Genomic DNA, 27,067 nt, shown 5'->3' on the forward strand with positions numbered 1-27,067 from the left:
GCATTGTACCTTTTGTATTCAATTCCGATGCGATTTCTATGTTTCATCGTCAATGTGAAGGTCCAAGGGATACCAGAAACCTGCACTGGAGCATCGGAATCTAATACTGGCCTCCCAGGAGCCGCTCAAACCACAAACTCTTAGAAGATTCACTCTTCTTGAACTTAAGTCGGCATTGTGCCTTATGTATTCAATTCCGATGCGATTTCTATGTTTCATCGTCAATGTGAAGGATCTAGGGATACAGTAAACCTGCACTGGTGGATCGGAATCTAATACTGGTCTCCCAGGAGACGCTCAACCCACAAACTCTTAGAAGATTCAGTCTTCCTATACTTAAGTCGGCATTGTGCCTTTTGTATTCAATACCGATGCGATTTCTATGCTTCATCGTCAATGTGAAGGTCCAAGGGATACAGTAAACCTGCATTGGTGCATCGGAATCTAATACTGGTCTCCCAGGAGCCGCTCAAACCACAAACTCTTAGAAGGTTCACTCTCCTTCTACTTAAGTTGGCATTGTGCCTTTTGTATTCAATTCCGATGCGATTTCTATGTTTCATCGTCAATGTGAAGGTCCAAGGGATACAGTAAATCTGCACTGGTGCATCGGAATCTAATACTGGTCTCCCAGGAGCCGCTCAAACCAGAAATTCTTAGAAGATTCACTCTTCTTGTACTTAAGTCGGCTTTATGCATTTTGTATTCAATTCCGATGCGATTTCTATGTTTCATCGTCAATGTGAAGATCCAAGGGATACAGTAAACCTGCACTGGTGCATCGGAAACTAACACTGGTCTCCCAGGAGCCGCTCAACCCACAAACTCTTAGAAGATTCACTCTTCTTGTACTTAAGTCGGCATTGTGCCTTTTGTATTCAATTCCGATGCGATTTCTATGTTTCATCGTCAATGTGAAGGTCCAAGGGATACAGTAAACATGCACTGGTGCGTTGGAATCTAATACTGGTCTCCCAGGAGCCGCTCAAACCACAAACTCTTAGAAGATTCAATCTTCCTATACGTAAGTCGGCATTGTGCTTTTTGTATTCAATTCCAATGCGATTTCCATGTTTCATCGTCAATGTGAAGGTCCGAGATATACAGTAAAACTGCACTGGTGGATCGGAATGTAATACTGGTCTCCCAGGAGCCGCTCAAACCACAAACTCTTAGAAGATTAACTGTACTTATACTTAAGTCGGCATTGTGCATTTTGTATTCAATTCCGATGCGATTTCTATGTTTCATCGTCAATTTATAGGTCCAAGGGATACAGTAAACCTGCACTGGTGCATCGGAATCCAATACTGGTCTCCCAGGATCCGCTCAAACCAAAAAACTCTTAGAAGATTTACTGTTCTTGTACTGAAGTCCGCATTGTGCCGTTTGTATTCAATTCCGATGCGATTTCTATGTTTCATCGTCAATGTGAAGGTCCAAGTGATACAGTAAACCTGCACTGGTGCGTCGGAATCTAATACTGGTCTCCCAGGAGCCGCTCAAACCACAAACTCTTAGAAGACTCACTCTACTTGTACTTAAGTCGGCATTGTGCCTTTTGTATTCAATTCCGATGCGATTTCTATGTTTCATCGTCAATTTATAGGTCCAAGGGATACAGTAAACATGCACTGGTGCATTGGAATCTAATACTGGTCTCCCAGGAGCCGCTCAAACCACAAACTCTTAGAAGATTCAATCTTCCTATACTTAAGTCGGCATTGTGCTTTTTGTATTCAATTACAATGCGATTTCCATGTTTCATCGTCAATGTGAAGGTCCAAGGGATACAGTAAACCTGCACTGGTGCATCGGAATCTAATACTGGTCTCCCAGGAGCCGCTCAAACCACTAACTCTTAGAAGATTCACTCTTCTTGAACTTAAGTCGGCATTGTGCCTTATGTATTCAATTCCGATGCGATTTCTATGTTTCATCGTCAATGTGAAGGTCCAAGGGATACAGTAAACCTGCACTGGTGCATCGGAATCTAATACTGGTCTCCCAGGAGCCGCTCAAACCACAAACTCTTAGAAGATTCACTCTTCTTGTAAAGTCGGCATTGTGCATTTTGTATTCAATTCCGATGCGATTTCTATGTTTCATCGTCAATGTGAGGGTCCAAGGGATACAGTAAACCTGCACTGGTGCATCGGAATCTAATACTGCACTCCCAGGAGCACTCAACCCACAAACTCTTAGAAGACTCACTCTTCTTGTACTTAGGTCGGCATTGTGCCTTTTCTATTCAATTCCGATGCGATTTCTATGTTTCATCGTCAATGTGAAGGTCCAAGATATACAGTAAAACTGCACTGGTGGATCGGAATGTAATACTGGTCTTCCAGGAGCCGTTCAAACCACAAACTCTTAGAAGATTCACTGTTCTTATACTTAAGTCGGCATTGTGCATTTTGTATTCAATTCCGATGCGATTTCTATGTTTCATCGTCAATGTGTCGGTCCAAGGGATACAGTAAACCTGCAATGGTGCATCGGAATCAAATACTGGCCTCCCAGGAGCCGCTCAAACCACAAACTCTTAGAAGATTCACTGTTCTTGTACTGAAGTCCGCATTGTGCCTTTTGTATTCAATTCCGATGCGATTTCTATGTTTCTTCGTCAATGTGAAGGTCCAAGGGATACAGTAAACCTGCACTGGTGCATCGGAATCTAATACTGGACTCCCAGGAGCCGCTCAAACCACAAACTCTTAGAAGATTCACTCTTCTTGTACTTAAGTCGGCATTGTGCCTTTTCTATTCAATTTCGATGCGATTTCTATGTTTCATCGTCAATGTGAAGGTCCGAGATATACAGTAAAACTGCACTGGTGGATCGGAATGTAATACTGGTCTCCCAGGAGCCGCTCAAACCACAAACCCTTAGAAGATTCACTGTACTTATACTTAAGTCGGCATTGTGCATTTTGTATTAAATTCCGATGCGATTTCTATGTTTCATCGTCAATTTGAGGGTCCAAGGGATACAGTAAACCTGCACTGGTGCATCGGAATCCAATACTGGTCTCCCAGGATCCGCTGAAACCAAAAAACTCTTAGAAGATTCACTGTTCTTGTACTGAAGTCCGCATTGTGCCGTTTGTATTCAATTCCGATGCGATTTCTATGTTTCATCGTCAATGTGAAGGTCCAAGGGATACAGTAAACCTGCACTGGCGCATCGGAATCTAATACTGGTCTCCCAGGAGCCGCTCAAACCACAAACTCTTAGAAGACTCGCTCTACTTGTACTCAAGTCGGCATTGTGCCTTTTGTATTCAATTCCGATGCGATTTCTATGTTTCATCGTCAATTTATAGGTCCAAGGGATACAGTAAACATGCACTGGTGCATTGGAATCTAATACTGGTCTCCCAGGAGCCGCTCAAACCACAAACTCTTAGAAGATTCAATCTTCCTATACTTAAGTCGGCATTGTGCTTTTTGTATTCAATTCCAATGCGATTTCCATGTTTCATCGTCAATGTGAAGGTCCAAGGGATACAGTAAACCTTCACTGGTGCATCGGAATCTAATACTGGTCTCCCAGGAGCCGCTCAAACCACAAACACTTAGAAGATTCACTCTTCTTGTACTTAAGTCGGCATTGTGCATTTTGTATTCAATTCCGATGCGATTTCTATGTTTCATCGTCAATGTGAGTGTCCAAGAGATACAGTAAACCTGCACTGGTGCATCGGAACCCAATACTGGTCTCCCAGGAGCCGCTCAAACCACAAACTCTTAGAAGATTCACTCTTCTTGAACTTAAGTCGGCATTGTGCCTTATGAATTCAATTCCGATGCGATTTCTATGTTGCATCGTCATTGTGAAGGTCCTAGGGATACAGTAAACCTGCACTGGTGCATCGGAATCTAATACTGGTCTCCCAGGAGCCGCTCAAACCACAAACTCTTAGAAGATTCACTCTTCTTGTACTTAAGTCGGCTTTGTGCATTTTGTATTCAATTCCGATGCGATTTCTATGTTTCATCGTCAATGTGAAGATCCAAGGGATACAGTAAACCTGCACTGGTGCATCGGAAACTAACACTGGTCTCCCAGGAGCCGCTCAACCAACAAACTCTTTGAAGATTCACTCTTCTTGTACTTAAGTCGGCATTGTGCCTTTTGTATTCAATTCCGATGCGATTTCTATGTTTCATCGTCAATGTGAAGGTCCAAGGGATACAGTAAACCTGCACTGGTGCATCGGAATCTAATACTGGTCTCCCAGGAGCCGCTCAAACCACAAACTCTTAGAAGATTAACTCTTCTTGTAAAGTCGGCATTGTGCATTTTGTATTCAATTCCGATGCGATTTCTATGTTTCATCGTCAATGTGAGGGTCCAAGGGATACAGTAAACCTGCACTGGTGCATCGGAACCCAATACTGGTCTCCCAGGAGCCGCTCAAACCACTAACTCTTAGTAGGTTCACTTTTCTTGTACTTTAGTCGGCATTGTGCCTTTTGTATTCAATTCCGATGCGATTTCTATATTTCATCGTCAATATGAAGGTCCAAGGGATACAGTAAACCTGCACTGGTGCATCGGAATCTAATACTGGTCTCCCAGGAGCCGCTCAAACCACAAACTCTTAGAAGGTTCACTCTCCTTGTACTTAAGTTGGCATTGTACCTTTTGTATTCAATTCCGATGCGATTTCTATGTTTCATCGTCAATGTGAAGGTCCAAGGGATACCAGAAACCTGCACTGGAGCATCGGAATCTAATACTGGCCTCCCAGGAGCCGCTCAAACCACAAACTCTTAGAAGATTCACTCTTCTTGAACTTAAGTCGGCATTGTGCCTTATGTATTCAATTCCGATGCGATTTCTATGTTTCATCGTCAATGTGAAGGACCTAGGGATACAGTAAACCTGCACTGGTGGATCGGAATCTAATACTGGTCTCCCAGGAGACGCTCAACCCACAAACTCTTAGAAGATTCAGTCTTCCTATACTTAAGTCGGCATTGTGCCTTTTGTATTCAATACCGATGCGATTTCTATGCTTCATCGTCAATGTGAAGGTCCAAGGGATACAGTAAACCTGCATTGGTGCATCGGAATCTAATACTGGTCTCCCAGGAGCCGCTCAAACCACAAACTCTTAGAAGGTTCACTCTCCTTCTACTTAAGTTGGCATTGTGCCTTTTGTATTCAATTCCGATGCGATTTCTATGTTTCATCGTCAATGTGAAGGTCCAAGGGATACAGTAAATCTGCACTGGTGCATCGGAATCTAATACTGGTCTCCCAGGAGCCGCTCAAACCAGAAATTCTTAGAAGATTCACTCTTCTTGTACTTAAGTCGGCTTTATGCATTTTGTATTCAATTCCGATGCGATTTCTATGTTTCATCGTCAATGTGAAGATCCAAGGGATACAGTAAACCTGCACTGGTGCATCGGAAACTAACACTGGTCTCCCAGGAGCCGCTCAACCCACAAACTCTTAGAAGATTCACTGTTCTTGTACTTAAGTGGGCATTGTGCCTTTTGTATTCAATTCCGATGCGATTTCTATGTTTCATCGTCAATGTGAAGGTCCAAGGGATACAGTAAACATGCACTGGTGCGTTGGAATCTAATACTGGTCTCCCAGGAGCCGCTCAAACCACAAACTCTTAGAAGATTCAATCTTCCTATACGTAAGTCGGCATTGTGCTTTTTGTATTCAATTCCAATGCGATTTCCATGTTTCATCGTCAATGTGAAGGTCCGAGATATACAGTAAAACTGCACTGGTGGATCGGAATGTAATACTGGTCTCCCAGGAGCCGCTCAAACCACAAACTCTTAGAAGATTAACTGTACTTATACTTAAGTCGGCATTGTGCATTTTGTATTCAATTCCGATGCGATTTCTATGTTTCATCGTCAATTTATAGGTCCAAGGGATACAGTAAACCTGCACTGGTGCATCGGAATCCAATACTGGTCTCCCAGGATCCGCTCAAACCAAAAAACTCTTAGAAGATTTACTGTTCTTGTACTGAAGTCCGCATTGTGCCGTTTGTATTCAATTCCGAAGCGATTTCTATGTTTCATCGTCAATGTGAAGGTCCAAGTGATACAGTAAACCTGCACTGGTGCGTCGGAATCTAATACTGGTCTCCCAGGAGCCGCTCAAACCACAAACTCTTAGAAGACTCACTCTACTTGTACTTAAGTCGGCATTGTGCCTTTTGTATTCAATTCCGATGCGATTTCTATGTTTCATCGTCAATTTATAGGTCCAAGGGATACAGTAAACATGCACTGGTGCATTGGAATCTAATACTGGTCTCCCAGGAGCCGCTCAAACCACAAACACTTAGAAGATTCAATCTTCCTATACTTAAGTCGGCATTGTGCTTTTTGTATTCAATTACAATGCGATTTCCATGTTTCATCGTCAATGTGAAGGTCCAAGGGATACAGTAAACCTGCACTGGTGCATCGGAATCTAATACTGGTCTCCCAGGAGCCGCTCAAACCACAAACACTTAGAAGATTCACTCTTCTTGTACTTAAGTCGGCATTGTGCATTTTGTATTCAATTCCGATGCGATTTCTATGTTTCATCGTCAACGTGAGTGTCCAAGAGATACAGTAAACCTGCACTGGTGCATCGGAACCCAATACTGGTCTCCCAGGAGCCGCTCAAACCACTAACTCTTAGAAGATTCACTCTTCTTGAACTTAAGTCGGCATTGTGCCTTATGTATTCAATTCCGATGCGATTTCTATGTTTCATCGTCAATGTGAAGGTCCAAGGGATACAGTAAACCTGCACTGGTGCATCGGAATCTAATACTGGTCTCCCAGGAGCCGCTCAAACCACAAACTCTTAGAAGATTCACTCTTCTTGTAAAGTCGGCATTGTGCATTTTGTATTCAATTCCGATGCGATTTCTATGTTTCATCGTCAATGTGAGGGTCCAAGGGATACAGTAAACCTGCACTGGTGCATCGGAATCTAATACTGCACTCCCAGGAGCACTCAACCCACAAACTCTTAGAAGACTCACTCTTCTTGTACTTAAGTCGGCATTGTGCCTTTTCTATTCAATTCCGATGCGATTTCTATGTTTCATCGTCAATGTGAAGGTCCAAGATATACAGTAAAACTGCACTGGTGGATCGGAATGTAATACTGGTCTTCCAGGAGCCGTTCAAACCACAAACTCTTAGAAGATTCACTGTTCTTATACTTAAGTCGGCATTGTGCATTTTGTATTCAATTCCGATGCGATTTCTATGTTTCATCGTCAATGTGTGGGTCCAAGGGATACAGTAAACCTGCAATGGTGCATCGGAATCAAATACTGGCCTCCCAGGAGCCGCTCAAACCACAAACTCTTAGAAGATTCACTGTTGTTGTACTGAAGTCCGCATTGTGCCTTTTGTATTCAATTCCGATGCGATTTCTATGTTTCTTCGTCAATGTGAAGGTCCAAGGGATACAGTAAACCTGCACTGGTGCATCGGAATCTAATACTGGACTCCCAGGAGCCGCTCAAGCCACAAACTCTTAGAAGATTCACTCTTCTTGTACTTAAGTCGGCATTGTGCCTTTTCTATTCAATTGCGATGCGATTTCTATGTTTCATCGTCAATGTGAAGGTCCGAGATATACAGTAAAACTGCACTGGTGGATCGGAATGTAATACTGGTCTCCCAGGAGCCGCTCAAACCACAAACCCTTAGAAGATTCACTGTACTTATACTTAAGTCGGCATTGTGCATTTTGTATTAAATTCCGATGCGATTTCTATGTTTCATCGTCAATTTGAGGGTCCAAGGGATACAGTAAACCTGCACTGGTGCATCGGAATCCAATACTGGTCTCCCAGGATCCGCTGAAACCAAAAAACTCTTAGAAGATTCACTGTTCTTGTACTGAAGTCCGCATTGTGCCGTTTGTATTCAATTCCGATGCGATTTCTATGTTTCATCGTCAATGTGAAGGTCCAAGGGATACAGTAAACCTGCACTGGCGCATCGGAATCTAATACTGGTCTCCCAGGAGCCGCTCAAACCACAAACTCTTAGAAGACTCGCTCTACTTGTACTTAAGTCGGCATTGTGCCTTTTGTATTCAATTCCGATGCGATTTCTATGTTTCATCGTCAATTTATAGGTCCAAGGGATACAGTAAACATGCACTGGTGCATTGGAATCTAATACTGGTCTCCCAGGAGCCGCTCAAACCACAAACTCTTAGAAGATTCACTCTTCTTGTACTTAAGTCGGCATTGTGCCTTTTGTATTCAATTCCGATGCGATTTCTATGTTTCATCGTCAATGTGAAGTTCCAAGGGATACAGTAAACATGCACTGGTGCGTTGGAATCTAATACTGGTCTCCCAGGAGCCGCTCAAACCACAAACTCTTAGAAGATTCAATCTTCCTATACGTAAGTCGGCATTGTGCTTTTTGTATTCAATTCCAATGCGATTTCCATGTTTCATCGTCAATGTGAAGGTCCGAGATATACAGTAAAACTGCACTGGTGGATCGGAATGTAATACTGGTCTCCCAGGAGCCGCTCAAACCACAAACTCTTAGAAGATTAACTGTACTTATACTTAAGTCGGCATTGTGCCTTTTGTATTCAATTCCGATGCGATTTCTATGTTTCATCGTCAATTTATAGGTCCAAGGGATACAGTAAACATGCACTGGTGCATTGGAATCTAATACTGGTCTCCCAGGAGCCGCTCAAACCACAAAATCTTAGAAGATTCAATCTTCCTATACTTAAGTCGGCATTGTGCTTTTTGTATTCAATTACAATGCGATTTCCATGTTTCATCGTCAATGTGAAGGTCCAAGGGATACAGTAAACCTGCACTGGTGCATCGGAATCTAATACTGGTCTCCCAGGAGCCGCTCAAACCACAAACACTTAGAAGATTCACTCTTCTTGTACTTAAGTCGGCATTGTGCATTTTGTATTCAATTCCGATGCGATTTCTATGTTTCATCGTCAACGTGAGTGTCCAAGAGATACAGTAAACCTGCACTGGTGCATCGGAACCCAATACTGGTCTCCCAGGAGCCGCTCAAACCACTAACTCTTAGAAGATTCACTCTTCTTGAACTTAAGTCGGCATTGTGCCTTATGTATTCAATTCCGATGCGATTTCTATGTTTCATCGTCAATGTGAAGGTCCAAGGGATACAGTAAACCTGCACTGGTGCATCGGAATCTAATACTGGTCTCCCAGGAGCCGCTCAAACCACAAACTCTTAGAAGATTCACTCTTCTTGTAAAGTCGGCATTGTGCATTTTGTATTCAATTCCGATGCGATTTCTATGTTTCATCGTCAATGTGAGGGTCCAAGGGATACAGTAAACCTGCACTGGTGCATCGGAATCTAATACTGCACTCCCAGGAGCACTCAACCCACAAACTCTTAGAAGACTCACTCTTCTTGTACTTAAGTCGGCATTGTGCCTTTTCTATTCAATTCCGATGCGATTTCTATGTTTCATCGTCAATGTGAAGGTCCAAGATATACAGTAAAACTGCACTGGTGGATCGGAATGTAATACTGGTCTTCCAGGAGCCGTTCAAACCACAAACTCTTAGAAGATTCACTGTTCTTATACTTAAGTCGGCATTGTGCATTTTGTATTCAATTCCGATGCGATTTCTATGTTTCATCGTCAATGTGTGGGTCCAAGGGATACAGTAAACCTGCAATGGTGCATCGGAATCAAATACTGGCCTCCCAGGAGCCGCTCAAACCACAAACTCTTAGAAGATTCACTGTTCTTGTACTGAAGTCCGCATTGTGCCTTTTGTATTCAATTCCGATGCGATTTCTATGTTTCTTCGTCAATGTGAAGGTCCAAGGGATACAGTAAACCTGCACTGGTGCATCGGAATCTAATACTGGACTCCCAGGAGCCGCTCAAACCACAAACTCTTAGAAGATTCACTCTTCTTGTACTTAAGTCGGCATTGTGCCTTTTCTATTCAATTGCGATGCGATTTCTATGTTTCATCGTCAGTGTGAAGGTCCGAGATATACAGTAAAACTGCACTGGTGGATCGGAATGTAATACTGGTCTCCCAGGAGCCGCTCAAACCACAAACCCTCAGAAGATTCACTGTACTTATACTTAAGTCGGCATTGTGCATTTTGTATTAAATTCCGATGCGATTTCTATGTTTCATCGTCAATTTGAGGGTCCAAGGGATACAGTAAACCTGCACTGGTGCATCGGAATCCAATACTGGTCTCCCAGGATCCGCTGAAACCAAAATACTCTTAGAAGATTCACTGTTCTTGTACTTAAGTCGGCATTGTGCCTTTTGTATTCAATTCCGATGCGATTTCTATGTTTCATCGTCAATTTATAGGTCCAAGGGATACAGTAAACATGCACTGGTGCATTGGAATCTAATACTGGTCTCCCAGGAGCCGCTCAAACCACAAACTCTTAGAAGATTCAATCTTCCTATACTTAAGTCGGCATTGTGCTTTTTGTATTCAATTACAATGCGATTTCCATGTTTCATCGTCAATGTGAAGGTCCAAGGGATACAGTAAACCTGCACTGGTGCATCGGAATCTAATACTGGTCTCCCAGGAGCCGCTCAAACCACAAACACTTAGAAGATTCACTCTTCTTGTACTTAAGTCGGCATTGTGCATTTTGTATTCAATTCCGATGCGATTTCTATGTTTCATCGTCAATGTGAGTGTCCAAGAGATACAGTAAACCTGCACTGGTGCATCGGAACCCAATACTGGTCTCCCAGGAGCCGCTCAAACCACTAACTCTTAGAAGATTCACTCTTCTTGAACTTAAGTCGGCATTGTGCCTTATGTATTCAATTCCGATGCGATTTCTATGTTTCATCGTCAATGTGAAGGTCCAAGGGATACAGTAAACCTGCACTGGTGCATCGGAATCCAATACTGGTCTCCCAGGAGCCGCTCAAACCACAAACTCTTAGAAGATTCAATCTTCCTATACGTAAGTCGGCATTGTGCTTTTTGTAATCAATTCCAATGCGATTTCCATGTTTCATCGTCAATGTGAAGGTCCGAGATATACAGTAAAACTGCACTGGTGGATCGGAATGTAATACTGGTCTCCCAGGAGCCGCTCAAACCACAAACTCTTAGAAGATTCACTGTACTTATACTTAAGTCGGCATTGTGCATTTTGTATTCAATTCCGATGCGATTTCTATGTTTCATTGTCAATTTATAGGTCCAAGGGATACAGTAAACCTGCACTGGTGCATCGGAATCCAATACTGGTCTCCCAGGATCCGCTCAAACCAAAAAACTCTTAGAAGATTCACTGTTCTTGTACTGAAGTCCGCATTGTGCCGTTTGTATTCAATTCCGATGCGATTTCTATGTTTCATCGTCAATGTGAAGGTCCAAGTGATACAGTAAACCTGCACTGGTGCATCGGAATCTGATACTGGTCTCCCAGGAGCCGCTCAAACCACAAACTCTTAGAAGACTCACTCTACTTGTACTTAAGTCGGCATTGTGCCTTTTGTATTCAATTCCGATGCGATTTCTATGTTTCATCGTCAATTTATAGGTCCAAGGGATACAGTAAACATGCACTGGTGCATTGGAATCTAATACTGGTCTCCCAGGAGCCGCTCAAACCACAAACTCTTAGAAGATTCAATCTTCCTATACTTAAGTCGGCATTGTGCTTCTTTTATTCAATTACAATGCGATTTCCATGTTTCATCGTCAATCTGAAGGTCCAAGGGATACACTAAACCTGCACTGGTGCATCGGAATCTAATACTCGTCTCCCAGGAGACGCTCAAACCACAAACTCTTAGAAGATTCACTCTTCTTGTACTTAAGTCGGCATTGTGCATTTTGTATTCAATTCCGATGCGATTTCTATGTTTCATCGTCAATGTGAGCGTCCAAGGGATACAGTAAACCTGCACTGGTGCATCGGAATCTAATACTGGTCTCCCAGGAGCCGCTCAAACCACAAACTCTTAGAAGATTCACTCTTCTTGTACTTAAGTCGGCATTGTGCATTTCGTATTCAATTCCGATGCGATTTCTATGTTTCATCGTCAATGTGAGGGTCCAAGGGATACAATAAACATGCACTGGTGCATCGGAATCTAATACTGCCCTCCCAGGAGCAGCTCAACCCACAAACTCTTAGAAGATTCACTCTTCTTGTACTTAAGTATGCATTGAGCCTTTTGTATTCAATTCCGATGCGATTTCTATGTTTCATCGTCAATGTGAAGGTCCAAGATATACAGTAAACCTGCACTGGTGCATCGGAATCCAATACTGGTCTCCCAGGATCCGCTCAAACCAAAAAACTCTTAGAAGATTTACTCTTCTTGAACTTAAGTCGGCATTGTGCCTTATGTATTCAATTCCGATGCGATTTCTATGTTTCATCGTCAACGTGAAGGTCCAAGGGATACAGTAAACCTGCACTGGTGCATCGGAATCTAATACTGGTCTCCCAGGAGCCGCTCAAACCACAAACTCTTAGAAGACTCACTCTACTTGTACTTAAGTCGGCATTGTGCCTTTTGTATTCAATTCCGATGCGATTTCTATGTTTCATCGTCAATTTATAGGTCCAAGGGATACAGTAAACCTGCACTGGTGCATCGGAACCCAATACTGGTCTCCCAGGAGCCGCTCAAACCACTAACTCTTAGTAGGTTCACTTTTCTTGTACTTTAGTCGGCATTGTGCCTTTTGTATTCAATTCCGATGCGATTTCTATATTTCATCGTCAATATGAAGGTCCAAGGGATACAGTAAACCTGCACTGGTGCATCGGAATCTAATACTGGTCTCCCAGGAGCCGCTCAAACCACAAACTCTTAGAAGGTTCACTCTCCTTGTACTTAAGTTGGCATTGTACCTTTTGTATTCAATTCCGATGCGATTTCTATGTTTCATCGTCAATGTGAAGGTCCAAGGGATACCAGAAACCTGCACTGGAGCATCGGAATCTAATACTGGCCTCCCAGGAGCCGCTCAAACCACAAACTCTTAGAAGATTCACTCTTCTTGAACTTAAGTCGGCATTGTGCCTTATGTATTCAATTCCGATGCGATTTCTATGTTTCATCGTCAATGTGAAGGACCTAGGGATACAGTAAACCTGCACTGGTGGATCGGAATCTAATACTGGTCTCCCAGGAGACGCTCAACCCACAAACTCTTAGAAGATTCAGTCTTCCTATACTTAAGTCGGCATTGTGCCTTTTGTATTCAATACCGATGCGATTTCTATGCTTCATCGTCAATGTGAAGGTCCAAGGGATACAGTAAACCTGCATTGGTGCATCGGAATCTAATACTGGTCTCCCAGGAGCCGCTCAAACCACAAACTCTTAGAAGGTTCACTCTCCTTCTACTTAAGTTGGCATTGTGCCTTTTGTATTCAATTCCGATGCGATTTCTATGTTTCATCGTCAATGTGAAGGTCCAAGGGATACAGTAAATCTGCACTGGTGCATCGGAATCTAATACTGGTCTCCCAGGAGCCGCTCAAACCAGAAATTCTTAGAAGATTCACTCTTCTTGTACTTAAGTCGGCTTTATGCATTTTGTATTCAATTCCGATGCGATTTCTATGTTTCATCGTCAATGTGAAGATCCAAGGGATACAGTAAACCTGCACTGGTGCATCGGAAACTAACACTGGTCTCCCAGGAGCCGCTCAACCCACAAACTCTTAGAAGATTCACTCTTCTTGTACTTAAGTCGGCATTGTGCCTTTTGTATTCAATTCCGATGCGATTTCTATGTTTCATCGTCAATGTGAAGGTCCAAGGGATACAGTAAACATGCACTGGTGCGTTGGAATCTAATACTGGTCTCCCAGGAGCCGCTCAAACCACAAACTCTTAGAAGATTCAATCTTCCTATACGTAAGTCGGCATTGTGCTTTTTGTATTCAATTCCAATGCGATTTCCATGTTTCATCGTCAATGTGAAGGTCCGAGATATTCAGTAAAACTGCACTGGTGGATCGGAATGTAATACTGGTCTCCCAGGAGCCGCTCAAACCACAAACTCTTAGAAGATTAACTGTACTTATACTTAAGTCGGCATTGTGCATTTTGTATTCAATTCCGATGCGATTTCTATGTTTCATCGTCAATTTATAGGTCCAAGGGATACAGTAAACCTGCACTGGTGCATCGGAATCCAATACTGGTCTCCCAGGATCCGCTCAAACCAAAAAACTCTTAGAAGATTTACTGTTCTTGTACTGAAGTCCGCATTGTGCCGATTGTATTCAATTCCGATGCGATTTCTATGTTTCATCGTCAATGTGAAGGTCCAAGTGATACAGTAAACCTGCACTGGTGCGTCGGAATCTAATACTGGTCTCCCAGGAGCCGCTCAAACCACAAACTCTTAGAAGACTCACTCTACTTGTACTTAAGTCGGCATTGTGCCTTTTGTATTCAATTCCGATGCGATTTCTATGTTTCATCGTCAATTTATAGGTCCAAGGGATACAGTAAACATGCACTGGTGCATTGGAATCTAATACTGGTCTCCCAGGAGCCGCTCAAACCACAAACTCTTAGAAGATTCAATCTTCCTATACTTAAGTCGGCATTGTGCTTTTTGTATTCAATTACAATGCGATTTCCATGTTTCATCGTCAATGTGAAGGTCCAAGGGATACAGTAAACCTGCACTGGTGCATCGGAATCTAATACTGGTCTCCCAGGAGCCGCTCAAACCACAAACACTTAGAAGATTCACTCTTCTTGTACTTAAGTCGGCATTGTGCATTTTGTATTCAATTCCGATGCGATTTCTATGTTTCATCGTCAACGTGAGTGTCCAAGAGATACAGTAAACATGCACTGGTGCATCGGAACCCAATACTGGTCTCCCAGGAGCCGCTCAAACCACTAACTCTTAGAAGATTCACTCTTCTTGAACTTAAGTCGGCATTGTGCCTTATGTATTCAATTCCGATGCGATTTCTATGTTTCATCGTCAATGTGAAGGTCCAAGGGATACAGTAAACCTGCACTGGTGCATCGGAATCTAATACTGGTCTCCCAGGAGCCGCTCAAACCACAAACTCTTAGAAGATTCACTCTTCTTGTAAAGTCGGCATTGTGCATTTTGTATTCAATTCCGATGCGATTTCTATGTTTCATCGTCAATGTGAGGGTCCAAGGGATACAGTAAACCTGCACTGGTGCATCGGAATCTAATACTGCACTCCCAGGAGCACTCAACCCACAAACTCTTAGAAGACTCACTCTTCTTGTACTTAAGTCGGCATTGTGCCTTTTCTATTCAATTCCGATGCGATTTCTATGTTTCATCGTCAATGTGAAGGTCCAAGATATACAGTAAAACTGCACTGGTGGATCGGAATGTAATACTGGTCTTCCAGGAGCCGTTCAAACCACAAACTCTTAGAAGATTCACTGTTCTTATACTTAAGTCGGCATTGTGCATTTTGTATTCAATTCCGATGCGATTTCTATGTTTCATCGTCAATGTGTCGGTCCAAGGGATACAGTAAACCTGCAATGGTGCATCGGAATCAAATACTGGCCTCCCAGGAGCCGCTCAAACCACAAACTCTTAGAAGATTCACTGTTCTTGTACTGAAGTCCGCATTGTGCCTTTTGTATTCAATTCCGATGCGATTTCTATGTTTCTTCGTCAATGTGAAGGTCCAAGGGATACAGTAAACCTGCACTGGTGCATCGGAATCTAATACTGGACTCCCAGGAGCCGCTCAAACCACAAACTCTTAGAAGATTCACTCTTCTTGTACTTAAGTCGGCATTGTGCCTTTTCTATTCAATTGCGATGCGATTTCTATGTTTCATCGTCAATGTGAAGGTCCGAGATATACAGTAAAACTGCACTGGTGGATCGGAATGTAATACTGGTCTCCCAGGAGCCACTCAAACCACAAACCCTTAGAAGATTCACTGTACTTATACTTAAGTCGGCATTGTGCATTTTGTATTAAATTCCGATGCGATTTCTATGTTTCATCGTCAATTTGAGGGTCCAAGGGATACAGTAAACCTGCACTGGTGCATCGGAATCCAATACTGGTCTCCCAGGATCCGCTGAAACCAAAAAACTCTTAGAAGATTCACTGTTCTTGTACTGAAGTCCGCATTGTGCCGTTTGTATTCAATTCCGATGCGATTTCTATGTTTCATCGTCAATGTGAAGGTCCAAGGGATACAGTAAACCTGCACTGGCGCATCGGAATCTAATACTGGTCTCCCAGGAGCCGCTCAAACCACAAACTCTTAGAAGACTCGCTCTACTTGTACTTAAGTCGGCATTGTGCCTTTTGTATTCAATTCCGATGCGATTTCTATGTTTCATCGTCAATTTATAGGTCCAAGGGATACAGTAAACATGCACTGGTGCATTGGAATCTAATACTGGTCTCCCAGGAGCCGCTCAAACCACAAACTCTTAGAAGATTCAATCTTCCTATACTTAAGTCGGCATTGTGCTTTTTGTATTCAATTCCAATGCGATTTCCATGTTTCATCGTCAATGTGAAGGTCCAAGGGATACAGTAAACCTTCACTGGTGCATCGGAATCTAATACTGGTCTCCCAGGAGCCGCTCAAACCACAAACACTTAGAAGATTCACTCTTCTTGTACTTAAGTCGGCATTGTGCATTTTGTATTCAATTCCGATGCGATTTCAATGTTTCATCGTCAATGTGAGTGTCCAAGAGATACAGTAAACCTGCACTGGTGCATCGGAACCCAATACTGGTCTCCCAGGAGCCGCTCAAACCACAAACTCTTAGAAGATTCACTCTTCTTGAACTTAAGTCGGCATTGTGCCTTATGAATTCAATTCCGATGCGATTTCTATGTTGCATCGTCATTGTGAAGGTCCTAGGGATACAGTAAACCTGCACTGGTGCATCGGAATCTAATACTGGTGTCCCAGGAGCCGCTCAAACCACAAACTCTTAGAAGATTCACTCTTCTTGTACTTAAGTCGGCTTTGTGCATTTTGTATTCAATTCCGATGCGATTTCTATGTTTCATCGTCAATGTGAAGATCCAAGGGATACAGTAAACCTGCACTGGTGCATCGGAAACTAACACTGGTCTCCCAGGAGCCGCTCAACCAACAAACTCTTTGAAGATTCACTCTTCTTGTACTTAAGTCGGCATTGTGCCTTTTGTATTCAATTCCGATGCGATTTCTATGTTTCATCGTCAATGTGAAGGTCCAAGGGATACAGTAAACCTGCACTGGTGCATCGGAATCTAATACTGGTCTCCCAGGAGCCGCTCAACCCACAAACTCTTAGAAGATTCACTCTTCTTGTACTTAAGTCGGCATTGTGCCTTTTGTATTCAATTCCGATGCGATTTCTATGTTTCATCGTCAATGTGAGGGTCCAAGGGATACAGTAAACCTGCACTGGTGCATCGGAACCCAATACTGGTCTCCCAGGAGCCGCTCAAACCACTAACTCTTAGTAGGTTCACTTTTCTTGTACTTTAGTCGGCATTGTGCCTTTTGTATTCAATTCCGATGCGATTTCTATATTTCATCGTCAATATGAAGGTCCAAGGGATACAGTAAACCTGCACTGGTGCATCGGAATCTAATACTGGTCTCCCAGGAGCCGCTCAAACCACAAACTCTTAGAAGGTTCACTCTCCTTGTACTTAAGTTGGCATTGTACCTTTTGTATTCAATTCCGATGCGATTTCTATGTTTCATCGTCAATGTGAAGGTCCAAGGGATACCAGAAACCTGCACTGGAGCATCGGAATCTAATACTGGCCTCCCAGGAGCCGCTCAAACCACAAACTCTTAGAAGATTCACTCTTCTTGAACTTAAGTCGGCATTGTGCCTTATGTATTCAATTCCGATGCGATTTCTATGTTTCATCGTCAATGTGAAGGACCTAGGGATACAGTAAACCTGCACTGGTGGATCGGAATCTAATACTGGTCTCCCAGGAGACGCTCAACCCACAAACTCTTAGAAGATTCAGTCTTCCTATACTTAAGTCGGCATTGTGCCTTTTGTATTCAATACCGATGCGATTTCTATGCTTCATCGTCAATGTGAAGGTCCAAGGGATACAGTAAACCTGCATTGGTGCATCGGAATCTAATACTGGTCTCCCAGGAGCCGCTCAAACCACAAACTCTTAGAAGGTTCACTCTCCTTCTACTTAAGTTGGCATTGTGCCTTTTGTATTCAATTCCGATGCGATTTCTATGTTTCATCGTCAATGTGAAGGTCCAAGGGATACAGTAAATCTGCACTGGTGCATCGGAATCTAATACTGGTCTCCCAGGAGCCGCTCAAACCAGAAATTCTTAGAAGATTCACTCTTCTTGTACTTAAGTCGGCTTTATGCATTTTGTATTCAATTCCGATGCGATTTCTATGTTTCATCGTCAATGTGAAGATCCAAGGGATACAGTAAACCTGCACTGGTGCATCGGAAACTAACATTGGTCTCCCAGGAGCCGCTCAACCCACAAACTCTTAGAAAATTCACTGTTCTTGTACTTAAGTGGGCATTGTGCCTTTTGTATTCAATTCCGATGCGATTTCTATGTTTCATCGTCAATGTGAAGGTCCAAGGGATACAGTAAACATGCACTGGTGCGTTGGAATCTAATACTGGTCTCCCAGGAGCCGCTCAAACCACAAACTCTTAGAAGATTCAATCTTCCTATACGTAAGTCGGCATTGTGCTTTTTGTATTCAATTCCAATGCGATTTCCATGTTTCATCGTCAATGTGAAGGTCCGAGATATACAGTAAAACTGCACTGGTGGATCGGAATGTAGTACTGGTCTCCCAGGAGCCGCTCAAACCACAAACTCTTAGAAGATTAACTGTACTTATACTTAAGTCGGCATTGTGCATTTTGTATTCAATTCCGATGCGATTTCTATGTTTCATCGTCAATTTATAGGTCCAAGGGATACAGTAAACCTGCACTGGTGCATCGGAATCCAATACTGGTCTCCCAGGATCCGCTCAAACCAAAAAACTCTTAGAAGATTTACTGTTCTTGTACTGAAGTCCGCATTGTGCCGTTTGTATTCAATTCCGAAGCGATTTCTATGTTTCATCGTCAATGTGAAGGTCCAAGTGATACAGTAAACCTGCACTGGTGCGTCGGAATCTAATACTGGTCTCCCAGGAGCCGCTCAAACCACAAACTCTTAGAAGACTCACTCTACTTGTACTTAAGTCGGCATTGTGCCTTTTGTATTCAATTCCGATGCGATTTCTATGTTTCATCGTCAATTTATAGGTCCAAGGGATACAGTAAACATGCACTGGTGCATTGGAATCTAATACTGGTCTCCCAGGAGCCGCTCAAACCACAAACTCTTAGAAGATTCAATCTTCCTATACTTAAGTCGGCATTGTGCTTTTTGTATTCAATTACAATGCGATTTCCATGTTTCATCGTCAATGTGAAGGTCCAAGGGATACAGTAAACCTGCACTGGTGCATCGGAATCTAATACTGGTCTCCCAGGAGCCGCTCAAACCACAAACACTTAGAAGATTCACTCTTCTTGTACTTAAGTCGGCATTGTGCATTTTGTATTCAATTCCGATGCGATTTCTATGTTTCATCGTCAACGTGAGTGTCCAAGAGATACAGTAAACCTGCACTGGTGCATCGGAACCCAATACTGGTCTCCCAGGAGCCGCTCAAACCACTAACTCTTAGAAGATTCACTCTTCTTGAACTTAAGTCGGCATTGTGCCTTATGTATTCAATTCCGATGCGATTTCTATGTTTCATCGTCAATGTGAAGGTCCAAGGGATACAGTAAACCTGCACTGGTGCATCGGAATCTAATACTGGTCTCCCAGGAGCCGCTCAAACCACAAACTCTTAGAAGATTCACTCTTCTTGTAAAGTCGGCATTGTGCATTTTGTATTCAATTCCGATGCGATTTCTATGTTTCATCGTCAATGTGAGGGTCCAAGGGATACAGTAAACCTGCACTGGTGCATCGGAATCTAATACTGCACTCCCAGGAGCACTCAACCCACAAACTCTTAGAAGACTCACTCTTCTTGTACTTAAGTCGGCATTGTGCCTTTTCTACTCAATTCCGATGCGATTTCTATGTTTCATCGTCAATGTGAAGGTCCAAGATATACAGTAAAACTGCACTGGTGGATCGGAATGTAATACTGGTCTTCCAGGAGCCGTTCAAACCACAAACTCTTAGAAGATTCACTGTTCTTATACTTAAGTCGGCATTGTGCATTTTGTATTCAATTCCGATGCGATTTCTATGTTTCATCGTCAATGTGTGGGTCCAAGGGATACAGTAAACCTGCAATGGTGCATCGGAATCAAATACTGGCCTCCCAGGAGCCGCTCAAACCACAAACTCTTAGAAGATTCACTGTTCTTGTACTGAAGTCCGCATTGTGCCTTTTGTATTCAATTCCGATGCGATTTCTATGTTTCTTCGTCAATGTGAAGGTCCAAGGGATACAGTAAACCTGCACTGGTGCATCGGAATCTAATACTGGACTCCCAGGAGCCGCTCAAACCACAAACTCTTAGAAGATTCACTCTTCTTGTACTTAAGTCGGCATTGTGCCTTTTCTATTCAATTGCGATGCGATTTCTATGTTTCATCGTCAATGTGAAGGTCCGAGATATACAGTAAAACTGCACTGGTGGATCGGAATGTAATACTGGTCTCCCAGGAGCCGCTCAAACCACAAACCCTTAGAAGATTCACTGTACTTATACTTAAGTCGGCATTGTGCATTTTGTATTAAATTCCGATGCGATTTCTATGTTTCATCGTCAATTTGAGGGTCCAAGGGATACAGTAAACCTGCACTGGTGCATCGGAATCCAATACTGGTCTCCCAGGATCCGCTGAAACCAAAAAACTCTTAGAAGATTCACTGTTCTTGTACTGAAGTCCGCATTGTGCCGTTTGTATTCAATTCCGATGCGATTTCTATGTTTCATCGTCAATGTGAAGGTCCAAGGGATACAGTAAACCTGCACTGGCGCATCGGAATCTAATACTGGTCTCCCAGGAGCCGCTCAAACCACAAACTCTTAGAAGACTCGTTCTACTTGTACTTAAGTCGGCATTGTGCCTTTTGTATTCAATTCCGATGCGATTTCTATGTTTCATCGTCAATTTATAGGTCCAAGGGATACAGTAAACATGCACTGGTGCATTGGAATCTAATACTGGTCTCCCAGGAACCGCTCAAACCACAAACTCTTAGAAGATTCAATCTTCCTATACTTAAGTCGGCTTTGTGCTTTTTGTATTCAATTCCAATGCGATTTCCATGTTTCATCGTCAATGTGAAGGTCCAAGGGATACAGTAAACCTTCACTGGTGCATCGGAATCTAATACTGGTCTCCCAGGAGCCGCTCAAACCACAAACACTTAGAAGATTCACTCTTCTTGTACTTAAGTCGGCATTGTGCATTTTGTATTCAATTCCGATGCGATTTCTATGTTTCATCGTCAATGTGAGTGTCCAAGAGATACAGTAAACCTGCACTGGTGCATCGGAACCCAATACTGGTCTCCCAGGAGCCGCTCAAACCACAAACTCTTAGAAGATTCACTCTTCTTGAACTTAAGTCGGCATTGTGCCTTATGAATTCAATTCCGATGCGATTTCTATGTTGCATCGTCATTGTGAAGGTCCTAGGGATACAGTAAACCTGCACTGGTGCATCGGAATCTAATACTGGTCTCCCAGGAGCCGCTCAAACCACAAACTCTTAGAAGATTCACTCTTCTTGTACTTAAGTCGGCTTTGTGCATTTTGTATTCAATTCAGATGCGATTTCTATGTTTCATCGTCAATGTGAAGATCCAAGGGATACAGTAAACCTGCACTGGTGCATCGGAAACTAACACTGGTCTCCCAGGAGCCGCTCAACCAACAAACTCTTTGAAGATTCACTCTTCTTGTACTTAAGTCGGCATTGTGCCTTTTGTATTCAATTCCGATGCGATTTCTATGTTTCATCGTCAATGTGAAGGTCCAAGGGATACAGTAAACCTGCACTGGTGCATCGGAATCTAATACTGGTCTCCCAGGAGCCGCTCAAACCACAAACTCTTAGAAGATTAACTCTTCTTGTAAAGTCGGCATTGTGCATTTTGTATTCAATTCCGATGCGATTTCTATGTTTCATCGTCAATGTGAGGGTCCAAGGGATACAGTAAACCTGCACTGGTGCATCGGAATCTAATACTGCCCTCCCAGGAGCACTCAACCCACAAACTCTTAGAAGATTCACTCTTCTTGTACTTAAGTCGGCATTGTGCCTTTTCTATTCAATTCCGATGCGATTTCTATGTTTCATCGTCAATGTGAAGGTCCAAGATATACAGTAAAACTGCACTGGTGGATCGGAATGTAATACTGGTCTTCCAGGAGCCGCTCAAACCACAAACTCTTAGAAGATTCACTGTTCTTATACTTAAGTCGGCATTGTGGATTTTGTATTCAATTCCGATGCGATTTCTATGCTTCATCGTCAATGTGAGGGTCCAAGGGATACAGTAAACCTGCAATGGTGCATCGGAATCAAATACTGGCCTCCCAGGAGCCGCTCAAACCACAAACTCTTAGAAGATTCACTGTTCTTGTACTGAAGTCCGCATTGTGCCTTTTGTATTCAATTCCGATGCGATTTCTATGTTTCATCGTCAATGTGAAGGTATAAGGTATACAGTAAACCTGCACTGGTGCATCGGAATCTAATACTGGTCTCCCTGGAGCCGCTCAAACCACAAACTCTTAGAAGATTCACTCTTCTTGTACTTAAGTCGGCATTGTGCCTTTTGTATTCAATTCCGATGCGATTTCTATGTTTCATCGTCAATTTATAGGTCCAAGGGATACAGTAAACATGCACTGGTGCATTGGAATCTAATACTGGTCTCCCAGGAGCCGCTTAAACCACAAACTCTTAGAAGATTCACTCTTCCTATACTTATGTCGGCATTGTGCCTTTTATATTCAATTCCCATGTGATTTCTATGTTTCATCGTCAATGTGAAGGTCCAAGGGATACAGTAAACCTGCACTGGTGCATCGGAATCTAATACTCGTCTCCCAGGAGACGCTCAAACCACAAACTCTTAGAAGATTCAGTCTTCCTATACTTAAGTCGGCATTGTGCCTTTTGTATTAAATTCCGATGCGATTTCTATGTTTCATCGTCAATGTGAAGGTCCAAGGGATACAGTAAACCTGCACTGGTGCATCTGAATATAATACTGGTCTCCAGGGAGCCGCTCAAACAACAAACTCTTAGATGATTCACTGTTCTTGTACTGAAATCCCCATTGTGCCTTTTTTATTCAATTCCGATGCGATTTCTATGTTTCATCGTCAATGTGAAGGTCCAAGGGATACAGTAAACTTGCACTGGTGCATCGGAATCTAATACTGGTCTCCCAGGAGACGTTCAAACCAAAAAACTCTTAGAAGATTCACTGTTCTGGTACCTAAGTCGGCATTGTGCCTTTTGTATTCGATTCCGATGCGATTTCTATGTTTCATCGTCAATGTGAAGGTCCAAGGGATACAGAAAACCTGCACTGGTGCATCGGAATCTAATACTGGTCTCCCAGGAGCTGCTCAAACCACAAACTCTTAGAAGATTCACTCTTCTTGTACTTAAGTCGGCATTGTGCCTTTTGTATTCAATTCCGAAGCGATTTCTATGTTTCATCGTCAATTTATAGGTACAAGGGATACAGTAAACATGCACTGGTGCATTGGAATCTAATACTGGTCTCCCAGGAGCCGCTCAAACCACAAACTCTTAGAATTTTCACTCTTCCTATCCTTAAGTCCGCATTGTGCCTTTTGTATTCAATTCCTATGCGATTTCCATGTTTCATCGTCAATGTGAAGGTCCCAGGCATACAGAAAACCTGCACAGGTGCATCGGAATCTAATACTGGTCTCCCAGGAGCCGCTCAAACCACAAACTCTTAGAAGATTCACTCTTCTTGTAGTTAAGTCGGCATTGTCCATTTTGTATTCAATACCGATGCGATTTCTATGTTTCATCGTCGATGTGAGGGTCCAAGGGATACAGTAAACCTGCACTGGTGCATCGGAATCCAATACTAGTCTCCCAGGAGCCGCTCAAACCACAAACTCTTAGAAGATTCACTCTTCTTGTACTTAAGTCGGCATTGTGCCTTTTGTATTCAATTCCGATGCGATTTCTATGTTTCATCGTCAATTTATAGGTCCAAGGGATACAGTAAACAAACACTGGTGCATTGGAATCTAATACTGGTCTCCCATTAGCCGCTCAAACCACAAACTCTTAGGAGATTCACTGTTCTCGTACTGAAGTCCGCATTGTGCCTTTTGTATTGAATTCCGATGCAATTTCTATGTTTCATCGTCAATGTGAAGGTCCAAGGGATACAGTAAACGTGTAGTGGTGCATTGGAATCTAATACTGGTCTCCCAGGAGCCGCTCAAACCGCAAACTCTTAGAAGATTCACTCTTCTTGTACTTAAGTTGGCATTGTGCCTTTTGTATTCATTTCCGATGCGATTTCTATGTTTCATCGTCAATGTGATGGTCCAAGGGATATAGTGAACCTGCCCTGGTGCATCGGAATCTAACACTGGTCTCCCAGGAGCCGCTCAAACCACAAACTCTTAGAAGATTCACTCTTCCTATACTTAAGTTGGCATTGTGCCTTTTGTATTCAATTCCGATGCGATTTCTATGTTTCATCGTCAATGTGAAGGTCCAAGGGATACAGTAAACCTGGACTGGTGAATCGGAATCTAATACTGGTCTCGCAGGAGCCGCTCAAACCACAAACTCTTAGAAGATTCACTCTTCTTGTACTTAAGTCGGCATTGTGCATTTTGTATTCAATTCCGATGCGATTTCTATGATTCATCGTCAATGTGAGGGTCCAAGGGATACAGTAAACCTGCACTGGTGCATCTGAATATAATACTGGTCTCCCAGGAGCCGCTCAAACCACAAACTCTTAGAATTTTCACTCTTCCTACCCTTAAGTCCGCATTGTGCCTTTTGTATTCAATTCCTATGCGATTTCCATGTTTCATCGTCAATGTGAAGGTCCCAGGCATACAGAAAACTTGCACAGGTGCATCGGAATCTAATACTGGTCTCCCAGGAGCCGCTCAAACCACAAACTCTTAGAAGATTCACTCTTCTTGTAGTTAAGTCGGCATTGTGCATTTTGTATTCAATACCGATGCGATTTCTATGTTTCATCGTCGATGTGAGGGTCCAAGGGATACAGTAAACCTGCACTGGTGCATCGGAATCCAATACTAGTCTCCCAGGAGCCGCTCAAACCACAAACTCTTAGAAGATTCACTCTTCTTGTACTTAAGTCGGCATTGTGCCTTTTGTATTCAATTCCGATGCGATTTCTATGTTTTATCGTCAATTTATAGGTCCAAGGGATACAGTAAACAAACACTGGTGCATTGGAATCTAATACTGGTCTCCCATTAGCCGCTCAAACCACAAACTCTTAGGAGATTCACTTTTCTCGTACTGAAGTCCGCATTGTGCCTTTTGTATTGAATTCCGATGCAATTTCTATGTTTCATCGTCAATGTGAAGGTCCAAGGGATACAGTAAACGTGCAGTGGTGCATTGGAATCTAATACTGGTCTCCCAGGAGCCGCTCAAACCGCAAACTCTTAGAAGATTCACTCTTCTTGTACTTAAGTTGGCATTGTGCCTTTTGTATTCATTTCCGATGCGATTTCTATGTTTCATCGTCAATGTGATGGTCCAAGGGATATAGTGAACCTGCCCTGGTGCATCGGAATCTAACACTGGTCTCCCAGGAGCCGCTCAAACCACAAACTCTTAGAAGATTCACTCTTCCTATACTTAAGTTGGCATTGTGCCTTTTGTATTCAATTCCGATGCGATTTCTATGTTTCATCGTCAATGTGAAGGTCCAAGGGATACAGTAAACCTGGACTGGTGAATCGGAATCTAATACTGGTCTCGCAGGAGCCGCTCAAACCACAAACTCTTAGAAGATTCACTCTTCTTGTACTTAAGTCGGCATTGTGCATTTTGTATTCAATTCCGATGCGATTTCTATGATTCATCGTCAATGTGAGGGTCCAAGGGATACAGTAAACCTGCACTGGTGCATCTGAATATAATACTGGTCTCCCAGGAGCCGCTCAAACCACAAACTCTTAGAATTTTCACTCTTCCTACCCTTAAGTCCGCATTGTGCTTTTGTATTCAATTCCTATGCGATTTCCATGTTTCATCGTCAATGTGAAGGTCCCAGGCATACAGAAAACCTGCACAGGTGCATCGGAATCTAATACTGGTCTCCCAGGAGCCGCTCAAACCACAAACTCTTAGAAGATTCACTCTTCTTGTAGTTAAGTCGGCATTGTGCATTTTGTATTCAATACCGATGCGATTTCTATGTTTCATCGTCGATGTGAGGGTCCAAGGGATACAGTAAACCTGCACTGGTGCATCGGAATCCAATACTAGTCTCCCAGGAGCCGCTCAAACCACAAACTCTTAGAAGATTCTCTCTTCCTATACTTAAGTCGGCATTGTGCCTTTTGTATTCAATTCCGATGCGATTTCTATGTTTCATCGTCAATTAGAAGGTCTACGCGATACAGTGAACCTGCACTGGTGCATCGGAATCTAATGCTGGTCTCCCAGGAGCCGCTCAAACCACAAACTCTTAGAAGATTCACTCTTCTTGTACATAAGTCGGCATTGTGCATTTTGTATTCAATACCGATGCGATTTCTATGTTTCATCGTCGATGTGAGGGTCCAAGGGATACAGTAAACCTGCACTGGTGCATCGGAATCCAATACTAGTCTCCCAGGAGCCGCTCAAACCACAAACTCTTAGAAGATTCTCTCTTCCTATACTTAAGTCGGCATTGTGCCTTTTGTATTCAATTCCGATGCGATTTCTATGTTTCATCGTCAATTAGAAGGTCTACGCGATACAGTGAA

This window comes from Schistocerca nitens, chromosome 3 (genome assembly GCF_023898315.1).
Source record: "Schistocerca nitens isolate TAMUIC-IGC-003100 chromosome 3, iqSchNite1.1, whole genome shotgun sequence".
In the NCBI taxonomy this organism is placed as follows: Eukaryota; Metazoa; Arthropoda; class Insecta; order Orthoptera; family Acrididae; genus Schistocerca; species Schistocerca nitens.